At 39.6% G+C, this 17817-nt stretch overlaps 1 protein-coding gene across 2 annotated transcripts in view; it reads right to left on the bottom strand.

The window, feature by feature from the left end:
• Positions 1-17817, bottom strand: part of STK39 (serine/threonine kinase 39) — a 2138083-nt gene that overhangs the window by 1240667 nt on the left and 879599 nt on the right. The gene's annotated exons all lie outside the window — the stretch shown is intronic.

Raw genomic sequence — 17817 nt, 5'->3', positions numbered from 1 at the left:
GGAATTAATCTGTATTTTAGTGCCAATCATTTCTACATTGCCTTCTAGTGGGGAGCTGAGGTTTAGTATTGATATTTGTAGCCCTTCTCTATAGAGAATAGCTACTCCCCCTCCATTTTTTGCTTTGCGGTCTTATCTTAAGATGTTTTATCCTGGTGGAATGATTTCAGTATCTTGAGTAGTGTGTTTTAGCCAAGTTTCTGTTAAGCAAAGAATATCAAAGGAATGAAAATCCAGGAGAGCATGAAGATGGGCAATTTTATTATTTATGCTGTGAATGTTTAGGTGGGTGATAAAGAAGGAGTTAAGATATTTAGATGGGACCATTAGCCAATGAAATGCAACCACTGTGCAATATACAAGGCCTTCATGTTGATCAGGGCCCCTTTCTTAGATGTTGAGATGGACATTACTGCGGTGGGGAGACTACATTGTCACAGAGGGTAGGTCTGTAGCAGACACCTTTACATAGAGCTGTGTGTACCACAGGCTTCAGGAGCTGCTGCTGCAGGTTATAGACATAGGCAGAGTGCGCGAACACTTTGGAGAACAACATGCTGTAGGTGTATCTGTGTCAACCATGTTGTAGAGGCGCAACCAGAGTGAGGGTACCCTTTACACTCCAGTTAAGGGATGTGTTTAAGGTAAGTATGTTAGGCAACTATGTCAATAACAGAGTACTAGGTGACATAGTTTTGCTATACGGATATGTGAAGTGTGTCCCTATCTGCAGACATGTGGCTTCCAGCATTGAGAAGTAGTTATTTAATTTGCAATGCTTTGTGTGGATAAAGAGTGCATGAGTTATTCAATAACTACAATCTTTACAATACAGTAAGCTCTCAGTTAACCGGCACCCATGAGGATTGGTAGATGCCGGATAGCTGTAGTTTCTGGTTGCTTGAGAGTTACTATTAAAAACAAGGCTGACTAATACTGTACCCTATACTATTTGTTTGGTTTGACTTGTTCTCAGGTTGGAGAAAGAGGGAAATTATTCCTATCTTCCTTTTTAAAACTCTAAAAACATAAGGTATGTTTCTGCAGGGGAAAACAGAAAGTGCAACACATGAAAATTGTACTGTACTTCTTCGATATTTTTTTAGTTGGTTGCTTGAGTTCCAGCTAACTAAGAATTTACTGTAATGTAAATGAAATGCAACACAACACTGGATTTGAACCCAGGACTGCATGTGGCAAAATGTACTGTATGCAAGGTATTTAACAGATTGAGCTACTGAATCACTGCTTCAGCTGGTGTATTTGTAAGATATATGTGCACACACAGAGGATGTGACAAACATTTTCTACCTCCATCAGTATGTGCATGTTTATATGGATGGATGTCTGCACCAGGGTCCCAGTTGAACATGCACTTTGCCATTGATGCCTCAGCAGGTGTCTTTAGACATGTTGCTGATAAAAGGGCACATTTACCTGCTATCACAGGTCTCACTTGCATCCATTAGCATGTCTATGTGTGTCTACTGTTTACTACTGCACCAGAGTCCAAGGTACACTCCCATTTTTTTCATTACTTTTTATTCCAATTTGCGTGGTGTGGCGTGCAGCTCCATTGAAGCACAACTAATAACTGCAATTGGCAATAACTATGTTTTGTTTAAACCACCTGTTTTAAGAGTTGCATGGCGTGGTGGGTTAATGCAGTGTGCTGCAGGTGCGATGGGCCTGGGTTCGAAACATGGCAGAGGTGCTTATTTTGTACATGTGTCTTACAATGTTATAGCACATATAGTTATTATAGCTGTATTTAGCTGAGCTTAGTGAAGAAAAGAAAAAAGAGCAGATATGAAAATGGTGAAATGGGGGCAAGCATGGGGAAAAATATAATGAAAGGCAGAGAGGGATGTGCAGGAAGGATGTAGGAAAGAACCATAGCTATCCATTTCTTGTACAGCAACAACTGTGCACTTTGACATAACTTGTACATGACTGAACTCTGCACCCCACAAAGAGGGGTGAGGACAAAATAACTGGGTTGTGAAGCCAATTGGACAAACTTACATGTATCCAGTGGACATGTGTGTGAAATGGAGAGCTATGTATGGGATGTATTTTTTTTGGATAATAAAAAAAACCTGGGAATGCCAATAAGTGATCGAACACCTCTCAAACCTCACACAGACCTTCCATTGAAGGCCAAACTTATAACAGTAAAATAAAATGAATTGGCTGTTGAATAGTGCCTAATTCAGTAATAACAGTCCCAAAACCATAATTTTAAACTGTCCGCCTCTTATAACATTTTTGGCGCCAAACTGAAAATTCTCTTCCAGCTTTTAAAGTGACAATGCATATTAAAATGACAATTTGCAATATAACAACTTACAATATAAAAACTTACAATATAAAACAAGGCTTTTATTCAACTGCACTTGTGATCGATCGGCCTCCCATAACTGAAAGGGCAAAACGTCATATAATGTTGTATAACAACAACAATTATAAATGATGTGTCCTATTATTTCTATCTACAAAATTAAACACTAATTTAAAATTCATCCGACTATTAATAGATAGTATGAGTTTAATGACCTACCCTCACTGTTGTTCTACTGCTGAAGACCCTATAATGTTTCATAACATAACAATATATATATAACAATTAATAATACTACAACACATAAATACAGTTGTTACAGTTCCCTAATATGTTATAAATTATTAAATACATTTTTTTTAAATATTAAAATTCTATAAAACCATACAGATAATGTAGTGTATGTTAAATCTACTCAATTAAATAGCAGGTGTTATCAATTGATTTACTTTTTCATTGATTCACCACAAGGTGCCTCTAAGTGGGAATACTAAAAACACTTAATAAAACAGGTAGTGCTACTTGTACTACTGCTGATTTAATTTGTACAATTAAATAGTAAAATACCATAAAGTATGCATTCATTAACCATAAATACATTAGTCCCTACTCACATATATACCTTAATTTTTAGCTAAGTGTTATCCTACAAATTCACCTCCAGTATAGCCTTCAAAGAAATACTATTGTTAAGACCTGGAGGTGTGGTGGCATTTAGAAATAGTTGCCACCATGCTTCACGATAATTTAGAAATTTCTTGTTATCCCTACCGCTCGGGTCATTTTTAACTGTTTCTAACAAGGCAAATTTGAAATAATGATTTGTACCATAATATTCTGTCTGTTTAAATAATGCACTTCTTTGATCCTTTTTTCCAATATTGTATATATATTCGTATATACTTTTCTTTAAACTTCTTTCTGTTTTTCCCACATAGTAACTTTGACATTCCTGGCAAATGGCAATATAAACAACCATCTTAGTATTACAGTTACCTTTAGTAAACTTAATTTTTGGTCTAAATATATTTTTTAATATCCATTTTTTAACCATCCCTGTATGGTTTTATAGAATTTTAATATTTAAAATTTTTATTTAATAATTTATAACGTATTAGGGAACTGTAACAATTGTATTTATGTGTTGTAGTATTATTAATTGTTATATATATTGTTATGTTATGAAACATTATAGGGTCTTCAGCAGTAGAACAACAGTGAGGGGTAGGTCATTAAACTCATGCTATCTATTAATAGTCAGATGAATTTTAAATTAGTGTTTAATTCTGTAGATAGAAATAATAGGACACATCATTTAAAATTGTTGTTGTTATACAACATTATATGACGTTTTGCCCTTTCAGTTATGGGAGGCCGATCGATCACAAGTGCAGTTGAGTAAAAGCCTTGTTTTATATTGTAAGTTTTTATATTGTAAGTTGTTATATTGCAAATTGTCATTTTAATATGCATTGTCACTTTAAAAAGCTGGAAGAGAATTTTCAGTTTGGCGTCAAAAATGTTATAAGAGACGGTCAGTTTAAAATGATGGCGTTCTGAAGAAGCCCATGAGTTATGGGTGAAAGCGCTAAACCGTTGTCTAACTAGTCCGTTGTTATTACCAGTTATAACCAGTTGTTTTACATTAAGAAGGTTTGTGGCCTACACTGTGGTGGCAGGACAGGTAGCTTACAACCTTCTAAGTTGGGAACTGCTGATTGAGGGCTCAGTGTCTGTTATTCTAAAAGTGTATTAGTTCTGGTTTAAGCACTTGGGCTTCAGGACAGTTATTTTACATTAAGAAGGTTCGTGGTCTGCACTCTTGTGGGAGGAGAGGCTGGACTCTGTCCTTCTGAGCTGGGAATTTCTGGTTAAAGGCTTATAGTGCCTGCATATTTGAACTGTTTCTTACTGAAATTAGTACACCTTGTTTGCTGTAGCATAGACTAGATCCAAACCTGCTGAATCTAGCTTTGTATGCTTGATGTTTGCTTATTTCCCTGAAACACTAATTTCACTGCTTCTGTGGATCCCTAGTGATATCTGCATTGCTTACTGTACTTATTTTCTTGTTTCACTTGAAAGAAAGTTACTGTTTGTCGTTTTTGCATTTAAGTTACCTGTAACACACTGCATTTAAGTTACCTGGCACTTGCTCACTAAGTCAGCACTAAAAAATTAAAAGCACTACACCCTCACAAACTCCCCTTGAGTACCTTGTTCCCCACTGGCCCTTTTTTTTTCAGTTATAAAGGAATTCCCAATACTATTCTAGCATGTCCAAACGTCAGTTGTCAATCTCCTCTCCGGTCCAGCTGGTGAATCTGGGAATTTTGAGGCAATGTTACAACTGCCTCATGTACACAGACAACCCTCTCCTCCTCCCAACAAATTCCAACACGTGAGAGATGCAACCATATAGCCAAACTGGAGTCTAAGCTCTCTCAACTCAGTACTGGCGTAACCAGTCAGGAGGAGAAGGAAACCACACTCACTACAATTCCAGTCTCACATAGACCTACCACGACAGCAAACCAAACACAAACACACAAAAACATACTCGGAGGCTCTAAATAAAAATCTGCCTAAGCAGCCGAGCCCTCCAAAGCAGACACCCAAGCAACCGCTACCCCAAAACAAAATACGTGCAACACATAGCTCACAAAGCCAGTGTGCCGAACAGTCACAGCCCTTAAGGCTAAACAACACATATGATACACTTGTAACAGGTGACTCTATCATCAGGCACACTGACGTCCTGCTCACCAGGCTGAACAAGGAGAAGGTCACGCGGTGAGCTGCCTGTTGGGCGCTAGGATCCGCCACAAAACACAAGCACTCAGGTCACTCCAAGGCAAGTACAAATGTGGCTCAGTCATTGTCCATGCTGGTGTGAATGACCTGAGACGTACCTCCCTGGACTACATGAAAAGAGACATAGAGGAGCTCTCTGAGCATGTAGCCCAGGCCGGTATGACCCTGACCTTGAGTAGCATCTTACCCTCACCAAGAATGATGCCACAATATGAAGACAAGATGATCAATTTCAACAATTGGCTTAAGTATTGGTGTCATTCAAAGGGGATCCAATGCCTGTCAGCCTGGGATGACATGCTTGACAAGCCATGATGCTTCGCTAGGGACGGTTTTTGCACCTGTCACCCCTGGGCTTTCGGATATTGGCAAAGGCTCTTGCTACCCCCATAGTGCCTTTTTTAGGCAAGGCTCAAAAGACAAACCCACCTCCATAGGTATCACAAGGGATAAGAAACTAAGAGTAATGCTACTCATGCCAGAAGTCTAAACCTCAAGATGCACGCACTCGAAACTCTCCTTAGCATGGAAAACATCGATATCTGTGCATAACAGAAACCTGGTTCAAGGCTCCCGAGAGCACCCCAGCACTATCAGGTTATTCCTCATACCATGCTTTTCGGCCCCAAAACTTGGACCGAACCACAAAAGGAGGGGGAGTATCAATATTCGTCAAAGATACCCACACCTCCAGGTTGGTGGCACAGCACGAAGCATCAGAGACTATCCATGTGCAACTAACAGTGGGTAAAACTGCCTTCCAGTTTATAGCCTGCTACAGACCACCCTCTCAAACCCAGGAACCCCACTTGGCCTTCCTGAGAACACTGGAAAATATGAAGGTCTCTCCAAACACCATTATACTGGGCAACTTCAACTACCCAAACATAGACTGGGAGCATTACCCTAACTCCAACACCCTAGCTCAAAGATTCCTAGAATTTATAAACTCAAATGCTATGGAACAACTTGTTACCACTCCCACAAGAGGGGAAAACATACTGGACCTGATCATCACCAACATGGGGACTCTATGCTCCAGACCAGAAGTGTATCCCTCACTGGTAAGATCAGACCATAAACTAATCTCACTTGATATTCACATCCCAATCCCACCCCCTGCCCAGAAAACCACAGTGAAAAACTTCTCTAAATCAAATTTCACACTCCTCAAAATCGAGGTGGAATCCTTCAAAGCCCCCGGGCCTGTGGAAAATACGGCCCAGACTGCAGAATCCTTTATAAACGCATTCTATGAACACCTTCAGGAATGCATGGATCTTGCAATCAAAAATAAAACCAAGACCCAATCCTCCAAAGGCAGACATCCTGTCTGGTGGACCCCAGCCATAAACAAACTATACAATAGAAGGAGGAAGCTACTACATGATAGAGCAAAATCCCAAAAAGGGAAGGCATCTCTGATCAGTATTAGCAAAAAACTACAGGCACTCATAAAATCGTCTAAAGCCAGCTTCGAGAGAAAAATTGCACAGGACACTAAGGATAATCACAAGGCTTTCTTTGGTTATGTTAGGAACCTGGGTGGGAATTCCCAGATATGCTCAGAATTAGTCCAAAATGACAAAAAATACACCGAACCCACAGACATTGCCAACATCCTAGCTGACAGGTTCAGCACAAACTCCCCACCCCCATCCCCACCAAAAGGGCAAATATCTATCCCAGCAGAGTGCTGCCCCCTGACATCTCAGATGCTCAGGTAAGAGCCGCCCTCTCCAAAGCAAAAAACACAGCATCAATGGGACCAGACGGTGTCCCGGGCTGCATCCTACATGAACTCCAAGAAGAGCTAAACCCAAACATAAAACTACTGTTCAATCTCAGCCTTACTACAGGATATGTACCCAAAGAGTGGCGTACAGCAACAGTGGTCCCTCTCCGCAAAGGTGGTGCCTCAATGGATCCTGGAAACTATTGCCCCAAAAGCCTGACTAGCTTGGTCTGCAAAGCTATGGAAAGGATCACCATGGACCTCATAAATAAAGATATTGGGGACCTACAGACACTGGATCCTACCCAGTTCGGCTTTGTTAAGGGCAGATCCTGCCTCTTAAACCTGGTCAATTTCTTTGTAACAGTCACCAAGGCCATTGATGAGGGGAAGGTGGTCCACACAGCCTACCTGGACCTCGTAAAAGCCTTTGATACAATACCCCCACTCGGGCATTATAGATATGCTCACCAGCTTAAATATAAACCCCTATGTCACTAGATGGGTTGCAAACTGGCTCAAGGACAGAACCCACATGGTTAGAATTGCTGGAGCCATGTCAAACTCCAAACCAGTTACAAGTGGTGTCCCACAAGGCTCAGTCCTGGGACCGCTCTTGTTCGGTATATATTTCTCGGAGGTACAGGCCAACACAGAAGGACTGTGGCTGTCCAAGTTCGCAGATGACTGCAAACTGGGAGCCATAATCAACTCTCCAGCTGACACAAGCATCCTCCAAAAGGGCCTCATAGAAACAGACAACTGGTGCCAGAGCCATGGCCTCAAGCTAAACGCCAAAAAGTGTATAGTCATCCCCTTTGGCAAAAACAAAGTGCCCACAAATTACCACATAGGTGGTAATCCATTAAGTACAGAAGAAGTAATTAGGGACCTGGGGACCCAAGTTGATAGCAATCTCTCATTTTACAACCACGTGACCAAAGTGGTTAGAAGAACATTTTATATAGCCCACCTAATCATGAAGGGATTCACATCTAGATCAGGAGAGGTCATCGTGCCTCTTTACTCATCCCTCATCAGGTCCATAATTGAGTACAATGCCCATTTTGAGATGTACCTTACCAGACACCTGCAGCAACTGGAAAGACCCCAAAGTACCTCACCAAGAGGATCAAAGGGCTCAAACAGATGCCATATGCTGCCCGGTTAAAGAAACTCCAGCTCTACTCAGTGGCATACCGCCTGCTCAGAGGCGATCTGTGCCTGATGTATAAAGCCATGTCCAACCCGGAATTAATGGACATGCTGCACCTCAGAAAATCCAAATCCCATCGAGCTACGCGCTCAAGAGACTTGAACTTAAATAGGACATGCTGGAGGGACAGATTCATAACCCAGAGTCTCCCTTCACTCTGGAATAAAATCCTAGTCCAGGTTAGGCAGAGTCCCTCATTGACTCTCTTCAAGAGGAATCTTGATGAGTGGATGGGAGATCGTAGGTTTACCCCGGGTATCAATTCTGTCTCACTGTTAGACAGAGGCACAGTATACTAACCTCGAAAAAGGGCATAGCAAAATTAATTTAAAATGGGTGGCAAAAGCCAAACACACTCTGGCTAGGCTTATAAATGCCCTAGGGCAGATAGCCTAGTATGAACCTATGAACCTATTATCTATTTATTATTTTTTTCAGTATCTTGTTATTGTGCAATGTCATCTCAAGTTTATTATGAGGCACACTTGTAGTGTTGATCTGTATTAACCTCGGACTTGGAAATGCAGAGGTTATGCTGTTTTTAGTGATTTTTCGTCAATAAACCAGTGACTTTCAAATGGATTAGAGTGCTGCTTCATACACTTATAGAAATAGCAATGACAATGTGGAAATTGTTTTGAAGACAAGCCGTTTGGTATACGGTTGGTTTTGGTACTGTTATTACTGAATTAGGCACTATTCAACAGCCAGTTCATTTTATTTTACTGTTATAAGTTTGGCATTCAACGGAAGGTCTGCGTGAGGTTTGAGAGGTGTTAGATCACTTATTGACATTCCCAGGTTTTATTTATTATTTTTTTTGGGACAGTTGCCTGTTTTTTTTTTTTTTAAGTTGAGAGTGGAGTGTTAGGGAAGGGACATAGGTACATGTGTGGGAGGTAAGTTGGGGAGGTGAGGTTGCATTTACAAACAGACAAGACAGCAGACAAGGGCAGTGTGTGACACACGAGGTGGATGAACACCTTGAATAAGGAGGGTGTTGTGGAATCCAAGTCCCATGTGCTTCCAGACGGCAGCAGCATGACTCATACCCCATCCCATGGGACTACTGGCACTGCTCCTTCACTGTCCAAGGGTGGCAGTACTGGAAGCTGGGCACTGGGGTGAGCCTGCCCCATCAGGTCGGCCAGCATGCCCTCAATCCAGTGCAGGCAGCAGTCAAACCCATAGTAGACTATCCTGTACACCAAGACCAGCAGCTCATCCCAGGTGACAAACCCCCCTCCACCACGGTTCCCAGAGGGGGGGGCAGGCCCCGTCCTGTGGGGCAGTACTACCAATCACCAACAGTCTAAGTCCCAAACATGCTGGGACCCAGTGCTACGGCCAGTTGATGCAAGGTAGGAGGATCAGCCAGAACCAGCCTTCCTTGCCATACTATGGTAATGGAGGTATAGCAATGGGTTGAGATTAGTTATGAACAAATCATTGTTAGTATTAACAGCATGGAAAATCATTTTAATTAATGCAAATACATAGCAATGTATATTACGTGTGACATGACTTAAAATAACAGAAGAGTCAGTATGTTAAAGCATGCCAATAACAGTTAAAGCATAAGGGCAACCACACAGTTAATTTAACAAGATATGCTAATATGAATGCATAATAAGACATAATAATAAACTGCATAAGGCCAACAAAATGGTTACTTTAACAAGATATGTCAATATGAAAGCATAACAACACATAATAATAAACCATATTTCCCAAAATATAGTTATTGTAACAAAATATGTTAATAGTAAACCATAATAATAAACAATAATAAATACATGAAGATAAGGGGTTGGGACAGAGAGAGAACAGCAGCTCCTTACTGACATTGCAGATTATATCCCTGAAAACAGTGCTAATACTTACTCTACAGGTGTGTATTATTTTGTGTACAGTGACTACAAGTCTCCTATAAGTGATGTAGCACATACATTCTTCTTAAGCTGTTTCATGGAACAGTATGGGCCAAGCAATAACAAGTACAGGTATACAACTAGACAGAACAGCTGCACATCATGTGGACTTGAAGAACTACCAAGGTGTTCTGTAAGCGGATTTGGTAACACTTTGCATTCCAAGTAATCATTTCTGTGGTAATTCTGTGACAGATGGATTACACAATATTAATTACAGTATAAGAAATCATGAGACTGCGAGGCATGTTTGTGTACAGTACATAAACTAGACAGCCGTCATGCCTTAGTTGCAAGGCATGGGAATAGAACCCAATAGCTGTGACTACAGGGGGCATCTGTAAACAATGTAGTAATGGACTGTAGCAACTTACTACAGACATGCAAGGAATACAGCCATACTGGAAGTAGATTTATTTATGAATCAACAATGCTGGTGAACACATATTCTTATTGATTTTAAAACTCTGAAATCTGAACACAATGTCTGCTTATAACATGGGCTACCTAACCCATATTAACTTTTGTTCCTGGGGAAAGAGAAAATGTGAGCATTATGTGACTGATGGTGTGCTGGAGATAACCTTGAACCATACTATGAGATGAGCAATACAAGTTACAGGACATTATTTTTGCATTCTACAACTATTACAGTGTTATAATTGACTGTAGTGACAGTAGAACACACATGCATGGAATACAACTGTACTGCATATATTAATACAGCTTTATTTTAGAATCAACACTGCTGGTGAACACTTTTTATTGGTACTGCTTTGAAATATCTGTGAAATCCACACACAATATCTGTTCATAACATAGGCCACCTCACTCATATACCTTTTGTTCCTGGGGTGGGAGAAAATGAGAGCGTTATGTGACTGATAATGACCTGGAAAAAACCTTGACCCATACTATGTGTTAAACAACATTCTTTTTGCATCCTAGAACTATTAGTGTTATAATTGACTGCAGTGACAGTAGAACACACATGCATGGAATACAACCATACTGCATATATTAAAACACCTTTATTTTAGTATCAACAATGCTGGTGAACATTTTGTATTGTTACTGATTTGTAATATCTGAAGTACACACACAATATCTGCCCATGGAGTGGGCTACCTCACCCATATACCTTTATTACCTGAAGTAAGAGGAACATAGAGCATTATGTGACCAATATTGGCCTGGAGATGGCCTTGGATAGTATTATGAGTTAAGCAATACAGTTTGCAGGCCATTACTTTTGCATTCTACAGCTATTACAGTTTTACACTTGAATGTAGCAACCTTGCCACAGACAATCAATGTTATGACAACACAATCCTACTGAACACCATTTTTATTACTGTTATTGCTATTGTTTATTAAACTTCAGTTGGTAGTGTTCATATATTGCCCTACAGCTCTAATTGCCAATTTATTGCATTACAGTTCTACTTGCCCATTTATTGCACTACAGTTTTTCTTGTGTATACTTTATTGCAGTAAATTCTTTACTCTTTCTTGCTTATTGCACTACAGTTAGCATACTAAATCCATACTTACCACATTAAGGGTGCAACCTGGTCAGGCGCCCAGCATGGGACTCAACACTGTGAGCCTTCTCAGCTGCAGCTGTTGGGAGATAAGCACACCATTATGAATACCAGTTTTGCAGACATTCAGCTTGCATACTGGTAAAACAGGATAAATTAATTACATAATGTGGGGCATTCCCTGCTCTAGCTTCTTGGACCCAGGTGTCCAAGGTTCTCCTCTTTCTCTTTTTCAGGTAGTCATAATGGTGATGACACTGCTCACCTGTGCAGAGGATACCAGTAACACTAGTAAATTCCCTGGCCAACTTGTTCCAGGCCTCTGCCTTACACTCTGAGCCCTGGAATCCACATTGCATCATCAAGGATTCATGGTTTTGTACCAGGAGCAAAATCATGACCCTGGACTCCTGATTACCCCACTCCTGCACCCGAAAGTGCACACCTTCACCAACACCACCTGCCTTATCAGCGGTAGACTGAACTCCAATGAATGATGTGGTATTCCCACCTATACTCTTAATACAGTCTGTTTTCCCACCCTTGCACATCATTCAGCAACATTCAAAAAAGTGTCGTATTGCTTAACATCACACAAACCAGCTAAGCAGAGATGAGCAGCGTAAAAACTCACAGAAACATAGTTTTAGCAAAGTTTAGCACTACGCAAACATTGGTAGCCATTAACATGTTTCTGCACTACTCAGCATGAATGAGCAGTGCTTAGCAGAGCACAGCGGTGACAAATTTCACAATACTTTTATGAAATTATATAAAAATAGTACATTCAATTACAGACATATTATGCTTATTATGGACTCAAACCAGGACCTACTACATATAAAGCTGTAACTCTACCCATGAGAGTTGGATGTCATAAAAACTAGTACACCTTCACATATACTACTAGGTTACCTGTTAGCGTTCATCAGTACTGTTCCACACAGCACAAACATGCTTAAACACACCTATAAATAGATAATTACATCTGGTTTCTATTTTTAGATGTCTGGCAGGTGTCGGCTATGTATGTATAAGCTCCGCTTGGCTCTGCTGCGCTCCACTCCATGAAAATGGCAATTAAAATAAAAATGTAATTATGATAATTAAATACATCTGGTTTCTATTTTTAGATGTCTGACAGGTATCAGCTGTCTATATGTGAGCACAACTTAGCAGTGCTGTACTCCGTGCTGTGCAAACATGAAGAAAAAAATAAATAAAAATTAAAGGTCATAAAAATTACATATACATTTGACACACTTCACAACATTACAACAGTGGTGGGGATTATTACAAGGAGCCTCACACTCATCTACAGCCACAGGTAGCCACTACACCTCTACCTACACTCATTCAATATCCTTGTCCCTTGGCTCTCCCTCGGCAGTGCACCATCATCTATATGCATGACGAGTTGCCGAGGGGGAACCATGGCTGTGTAAAAATGACTTTCCATGTAAGCTCTACACAGTGCCTACACAGATTTTATTAAATCCTGGGGCTAGACTTTGCAAAACCTTTACTGGAATGACATGGTAAGGAGCAAGAAATACATGATGGGACATATAGTCATAATGATTTTTTAGACTGCCCTTGGGTTTTTAAAGGATCTCCCCTTCCTTTTAAACATCCCTGCCATTGCTTTCTGAAATTTTGCTTGCCTATACCATGCTGGAGTTGCTTATTCTGTTTCTTATAAAAGGCACCTAAGTTGGAAGGAAACATTCTATTATGTTTTGGCATTGAGGGCTGAAGGCCTCAGCAACTCTCTGAACTTTCCCCTTTCATCAAATCTTTTAAGGACCTCAGTAGAGGAAGATGTAAACAGCACCTCTTTGTCCAGGGGAGAATTTGGGAGGTTAGCTGTGACATCCTATGGTAAATTCTTAGAATGTAGCTGGGCAAATCACTGCCCTAGCTGATCTAGAAATAGCATCAGCAACATCACAAGAGCATTTTACAGAGTGCTTGGTTACCTGAGACACAAAAGATAATAAAGATCTCAAAAATGTCTTTTTCTATGAAGAAGGGAGGTCAGCAGCTAAATTTCTCATATTGTCACAGGAAACTTAGATATGTGAGTCTGACAATTCACTATACTAAAAGCTAAGATGGAAGTAGTACAAACCTTCTTCCCAAAAATATCAAAACCATTCCCATCTTTGTCAGGAGTAGGGCTACCTGCCATAGGGTTTTTGGCAGTAGATGGTTTTGCCAGACAAATCACTATAACATCTGATCAAGTTTAAAAAAAAAAATAGTGAGTAGGTGGAACCTTATATAATTTACTTGGTTTTCTGGAGATAGGTGACTGACTATCATGAAAATCTATCTCTGTCAGGAAGGTATCCTCTAAGGCAGGCAAAACAGGAGAAACAGCTGCAGGTTAACTGAAATCCACCTACAGAAAAACACATCTTTGTTCGGACTCTGGTATCTCTTTCTGCTCCCAGTGAAATAACTACTGCATTTTGATGACAGTATCAGAAAAAGACAATGCTTCAGATGAAGAATCTGAAGAAAAGCTTTCCACAAAGACAGATTCCACATTCTATGGAGTAGGAACTTGAGAAACCCAGTCTAAGCTTAATTTCTGTCCCTCAGACTGAAAATCAAAAGTAGAGAGAGAGACAGAGAGAGAGAGAGGGGTGGGGGGAATCATTTCCTTTTAAAATGAAGTTAAGCTCAGAATTTAAAGACTGAAAGGTTGTAATTATATTTTAGCCAAAGCCTAGACAATCCTCCTCATCTGCCCTAGATGATACAAATGAAAAAATTCTTATTTGTTTTCTTTTTCTGGGAATACTGAAGAAGTCAGTGTTACGTAAACACAGAAGAAAGTGCTTAATTTATGCATTTCTCTTTACGAATGTGGTTATTCGAATGAACAATTTCTACTTTAAACTGATTGCAACCATTTTTTTCTCCAGTCCAGTAATGAGGTATCATGAGGATCACAGATGTCATGAGACATGGAATCCTGAGGTAGGCTGAGTGGAAAAACTCAGGAATAGATCTAAATAGAGCTCTATTTTTTCCTGAGGAAGCAAAACTCATTCAAATGAGATGTCCAAGAGACAGCCCAGGAAAACATTGCTGTGAGAAGGGGTCAGCCAAGACTTCATGTTCTCTCGGAATCCCCACCTAACTGAGAGATTACAGACATAATGACTCTGCAAAGATAAACAAGCTGTTTAAATAAGGAAAATATGAATACTTTGCAGTCTGCAGTAAGCTATAACAGGAGCTAGATACTTTGTGAATATCCTTGGAGCAGCAATAGACTAAAGGGAATGCAGAGAATATAGGGGATGCTGAACCATTCATATCCACCTTCAGAAATAAAGAGCACAGGAGGACTCTTAATCTCGATTTGTATCTTGAGGAAGGCCCTCATCAAGTGGTCCATATCTGCTTCAAAAGTGCTACTGTAAAACCTAAAGGACTGAAATGACAAGGTAGAAGGTGTCTGTAAAGTGACCGGAGATAACTCTTCTATAATGAAGTCTTACTCCATAAAGATTTGGGTGACATATGGGGAATAATGACAAGCTCAAAAAGCTGTAAATCTAAATCTGACCTGAGAACCTTCAAAGCCGAGGATGGCTCCAAATGTTCAGACCTTCACTTTCAGGATTCAAAGTGCTTTGTTTGTTAGAATGCTTGTGTTTATGGGCTTCTTTGCTGTAGGGTCATGGGGTAATGGTCCTTAAATGATCAGCTGATTTATTTATTTTTTAATCTGAAAGGGCACTGGACTGAAAAGCTTTACAAATAATCCAGCCTTTGGAGATATGTTCCACTCCCAAGCATACCACACATTACTTGCTGGTGTCCTGGGGTAGAATTTTATGGTCACATTTCTGTAACATTTTAAAGCTTGTTGTCTTTCTCTTTCTTTGTCCATAATAAAGGGTCAGACAACAAAAGAAATCTCAAAAGTACTATAGAAGTTAATTGATAACCAGAGCCAAACACTAACTAAACCAATGTAGTCTTTTGCTATACTTGTAGCTTTATTATTCTTTTTTTCCTAAGAAATAAAAAGATATAATGTTATCAAGTGCATGATGCCAAAAAAAGGTAAAAGCAACAGCTCAGAAGGCTATCCCAAGGAAGTAAAGTGGCAAATATAATGAAGAATGAGTACACTGTAGATGTGAACTAATTTTAGAGAATCTAACATAAAATTTGTTTAAGAAATAAGTGGAAGAGCACTTGATTTTCACCAATCATCAGAAACCACATTTGGTTACAATGGCGGCATACAAGATTTGAGGTAATATTGCACACTAGGATGTGATGGGAAAGAATTCTTAAAGGGACTCAAGGGTAAAACACTGGTTTTGCTGGGTTGGATCCAACAAGAGACTTGGGGACCCACATGTTAGATCAGACATTTGGAATAAATAGGATCAAGTCTTTCCTTATTTCATCTTGTTTTAAACTTCAGAAAAGTATCATTAACAAAATCAGCAAATTCTTTCTTCTGCACTACCTTCCTACAAAATAAATTAATACATCTACAACACAATTTCAACTGTGCTTTAAACGTGGAGGTAAAAATTTCTTTATCTGCCACTCATCCAATAACATATTAGCAAAAGCTGGAGCGGTTGCTGCACCCACTGCCACTCCTTTGAGCTAATGATAATATCACATCCATCAAGTCATTCATTCATTCATTCACAACTACTTTTCCCCCATTTTTGCAGAGGCTGGATAGCAGGCACGCAGATAAAAGGGACTTGATTCCTTCTCGTGAAGCTTGAATCAGACTTAAACCCTTAATTCACATAAACAGCAAGCACCGTGGTGCTTGTAATAACTAAGAAAACAATATCTATTGGCAGTAAAGTGCCTATAGTGCTGTATCTGTGAAAATCAAAGTAGTCCCCAAATGAAAGTTGCTGTAGTCAATATGGTAAGATGAAAAAAACTATTTTGTTATGGTCCATAGGCTATAAACAAACTACGATGTACGTAAAAATAACACAAAACATAAACTAAATGTGAATCTTCATTCCAGAAATCGCTTTGAATAGGCAAATAATAGAATAAATAATCTGAGGTTCTTCAGTTAATAGATATATGTTTATTTAATAAATAATCTGAGGTTCTTCAGTTAATAGATATATAACTTTGATTTTCACAGATACAGCACTATAGGCACTTTACTGCCAATAGATATTGTTTTCTTAGCCATTTTTGCACAAAGGGTCAAGATAACATTTCAACAGGGACAATCTTCTAGAGCCAGTGTTCACACTACTGAGGTGCTAGCTCTGCCTCAGCTATTCTTTCATATCACACCTATGACCAGTTTTGAGTGTCCAATCCACCTATTGCATGTTTTTGGAATGTGGGAGGAAACAGGAACACCTGGAGAAAAAAAGCCAAGTGAACATAGGCAATACATGCAGACTCCACAAAGAGAATCAAAGCAGAAAACCTATTGCTGTGAGGCAACACTATCTGCTGCGCCACTCTGCCACCCTAATGGCAATATCACACACTAAAAATAAAAATATGCATATATTTTAAAGAATTATAGCCTTTAAAGAAGTCCAAGGTGGAAACTTTAAATCTCCAGACCGCAAAACATCACAAAGCATATCTAAACCTCCAGTTTGTGAAACAGAGGTGCGTTAATCTACTATGTCAGAAGTAACCAATAAAACATTGTCATCAAATTGTACTTGCTGTCATTTACTGTGGGAATTCCCCTTGCTGTGTACCACATGCAGTGTATGTTAACCCTAGCAGTAGGAAGCAATCACTAGCTGTAACTGACACAGCCTGCTATTACTTAACAAGACTAACCCTTCTCCATTTGTCTCTATATCAAGGGTCTCACTATGCCTACTAGTTGTCTGTCTGCCAACACTTTCCTGGTCCACTGACTACTGTTAAGTACCCTTATATTAGTTCTGATGAGACATTATCACAACAATATCCACTTTACTTACTGAATTCAATGATAAACCATTAAGTAGTAAAACCAGAAGAAAAAAACCGGTAAGCACCACCAATCGAGTCCACGAACTCTCCTCCTCAGAGAAAGCTCAGGAGATTCCTGGGTGAAAGTGCTTAACTGTTTTTAGTGTTTTATACATTAAAGGATTTACGAGAGTTTGTGGACTCGGTTGATGGTGTTTACAGTTTGTTTTCTTCTGAATTCAATGATAAGTATGTTTTTCAAACCAGGTGTTTTTTTTTTCTTTGTCAAGAAC

Source organism: Protopterus annectens, chromosome 6.part1 (assembly GCF_019279795.1).
Source record: "Protopterus annectens isolate FY-2018-M chromosome 6.part1, PAN1.0, whole genome shotgun sequence".
Taxonomy (NCBI): domain Eukaryota; kingdom Metazoa; phylum Chordata; order Ceratodontiformes; family Protopteridae; genus Protopterus; species Protopterus annectens.
Note: the sequence above shows the minus strand (reverse complement) of the source record. Positions and strands in the feature narration are given on the sequence as shown.